General features: G+C 38.4%; 1 long non-coding RNA gene across 1 annotated transcript; it reads left to right on the top strand.

Moving 5' to 3' along the window:
* Positions 1-1,817: 1,817 nt before the first annotated feature.
* Positions 1,818-2,333, top strand: LOC105702967. Its single transcript, XR_001104330.1, has 3 exons — positions 1,818-1,963; positions 2,079-2,165; positions 2,243-2,333. It is a non-coding gene; the product is annotated as an uncharacterized LOC105702967 (long non-coding RNA).
* The last annotated feature ends 820 nt before the right edge of the window (positions 2,334-3,153 follow it).

The raw sequence follows: 3,153 nt of genomic DNA, 5'->3' as shown, positions 1-3,153 counted from the left end.
AGTTCATTATCATTCCGCGAGGGGCGCCATCGAATGTCGTACAAAAAGTCGTATGAGGGTTGACCTATCATGTGAGTGCGAAAATGGTAGTTCGTGACTGAAGGGACGACGATGACGATATGAGAACAACGATTCTGAGAGTGCCGAAAACTTTATCGTTCCATATCTTTACGTACATAGCAGCAATCAGAGTCGGATAAATTTTAAAAAATTCCTGATTTTTTACTGAATTTTTTGGGTCCATCGAAAGTTTATTTCTTTATCTGTAGCAAAGAAGAAATTATATTTTCATTTCCCCCACTCCTGAAATCCTAATCCTTACTGTATATAACTCTGTAGCGTCTCGCTCGAACTCAACGCGCAGGGCGCGTTTCTCGCATCGCTCCACGCTAGGAGTTTCTCGTTCAAAAATGTATTTGGCTCGAAACTCTACCGAGTTTCTTGATTAATGATCGTACGGGTCCCTTCCAACCAATCATGACCCAAAATTACACACTCCAATAACCGAGGCACCACTAAGAATGTACCGACCATATTGCACCTTCCCACGGAAAATTCTAAATAAATCTGTTTACGGACTGCCGTCGCCCTTCGTCCTATAACGGGAACAACATACAAACTATTTACGGGCAATTCAAATACCTTGCGCTTTTCAATAATCTCGTCATAAAATGCCGCAGATACACAAGTAATTTGGCTTTCTGTATCTAATAAAGCCGGTCACAGCTATACTCGCGACTTAAAAAAATGTATTAAGGGCGCTCACCACTCTAGCGATTTTGCAGGGCCTCACGGGGACAACGATTCCGAACGTATTTCTAAACCGATCGAGCTTAACGAGTGCTCATATCGAAGATGAAATGTCGACCTGTGTTTATATGGGAGCGATTTTCGATAAATGGCCATTTTCATATAAAAAAGTGCAAAGACATAATTTCCAGGCCCTTTTAACTAGGAAAGAGGTGTTTGATCGAAAATCGCTTCCATATAAACACACGTCAACATTTTATCTTTAAAACGAGCACTTGTTGAGCTCAATCGGTTGAGAAATACGCTCAAAATCGTTGTCCCCGTGGAGCACCTTTTTCATGATTTTCGAGTTTCTTGCGAGGAATTTGGGCATTTCTTAGCAACCGTTGCCGACTTTAGGTGGAGCGTCCAACTGGCGTATGCGTGCGGTCGGTGGTCACACGCGTTTCGGCGCCTAGTCCAGAGGCGACTAGCCGTTGTGTGAGTCCTATACGTGCAAAATACGTACGCATTTTTCACCCGTTGCTAAACACCGCCCATTATGCGTCGCGTCTCCCTCATCCGAGCGAGAAAGTACGTTTTGGTTATCTCCCACCGAATTCGATGCTAATGCTATCTAGCGGTGGAAGTCATCGTCCCCACTTTGGTGGTGAACGCCGTTAACATAGACTAGAACCAATGTGGCATATTTTCGATGTTTTATACTTTTTGAAGGCTTAAAATGAAAAATTAAGAGTTTCAGGACCGAGTCTGGACAATTTAGAACAATATAAACGTATAATTTTACAAAGTCAGGTGGGAAACTATTGAAAATATTTTTATAAACGATTTCTGAAGAATGCAGGCTTGTTTCGCGAATAACATGTCGTCTGTAATTGCTCTTAGGGTAAAAAATTAGTTGCCGATATCTGTGCCAGGTGGCACCGTACAAAAAGTACTGTCTTGGGGTCCAATTTGTCGGTAAGATGGTATCCCAAGTATGTGTGGAGCCATCTTACAGTCACGCATCGGTACTGAGTGGCGGTTCCATAGCCGCTCACAACAAATGATCTTAATTTATTTATGAAAATAAATTAAGTTTAAATAAGCGTGCGCGTGTAAATAGTCGTGAAAAAGTGACAACACACAGGGGAAGACTACAAGAGTACTACTCGCGAGTAACAGCCCACCCGAGGAACATAACCTAACTTTCGGGAAGTTCGGAGTTCATCAGGTAGGAAATATGAATATTGATTATTATCTGTATTTATTCTAGGAACGAAATATAGAAACGTTTTTCATAAGTAACAGAACTATTTTAATTAATTTAATCACAATGTCTGTTACAGGTTATGTAGGAAAACATCATGGAATTTCAGCGAAGGTGTCTCCGCTCATCCAGATATCACCATTCCTTGGGGATAAACGTACAGATCGTAGGTATTTACATATGTTCAATATATTTCTTTTCAACACAATTAGGTAGAATATTGATTTTTCATGACATTTGCAGACGTGGACAAAATGTTTCAAAGACCCAAAGTGAATACCCAGCGGAAATCTTTAGAAGAAACTTGAATACTCACCAAAGTATCCATGGTAAGTACCTACCAAACACACTATGTTACAGTTACGTGTTACATGTTTCGTATTATAATATTAACGTAACATGTTACTGATATGTTACGTATACGCTACATTATTTAATTTTATAATAGTGTTATATAGTTGCGTAGGAAATAGTAATACAAATCTTATATATATATCCTACTTGGAGAGTAATGACGATGTGATCTCTATCCCGATGTCAACGAGAGGTACCCAATTAAATGTAATTAAAATATGTGTNGTGTCGTTTATACAAAAAATTGGAAAAAAATCGAGGTTTTGAGGAAACCCGTTCCCATCTTCGTAGGATATCGAGTTCAGTGTTGCCAACGCATGAAGCAATTGTTACGATATCGTATTTGGTGAGTAATGACGATGTGATCTCTATCCCGATGTCAACGAGAGGTACCCAATTAAATGTAATTAAAATATGTGTGACGATAGCATGAACCGATGGGCAATTTGATTTAGGAAAGTGCCTCGGTGCGAAGAGAAGCAGTGAGGATCACAATTTCCTTATCGATACCAAGTATCATGTAAATTGTTCCAATTAATATTATAACAAAATTCAATTTGATATTGAATGTCATTTAGCGAGCACTGAAATAATGATCACAAATGCTTCAATTATTTATTGGAAGCAAATCAAATAAAATGTCAAATTTACTTCCTAATTTACATTCCTATATTTATTTTTCTCTTTTTTATCTGGATAAAGGAAGTAGAAAACTAGATTTTATTAAAGGAATAATATCGAGAAAAATTATAATTGTTTTAAAACCTGAATTTTTATCTTATGTGAGACAAATCTTGCTC

The sequence above is a fragment of the Orussus abietinus genome, unplaced genomic scaffold (genome assembly GCF_000612105.2).
Source record: "Orussus abietinus isolate OABI.00-Male unplaced genomic scaffold, Oabi_2.0 scaffold838, whole genome shotgun sequence".
Classification (NCBI taxonomy): domain Eukaryota; kingdom Metazoa; phylum Arthropoda; class Insecta; order Hymenoptera; family Orussidae; genus Orussus; species Orussus abietinus.
This window is presented reverse-complemented; position numbering and strand designations above follow the sequence as displayed.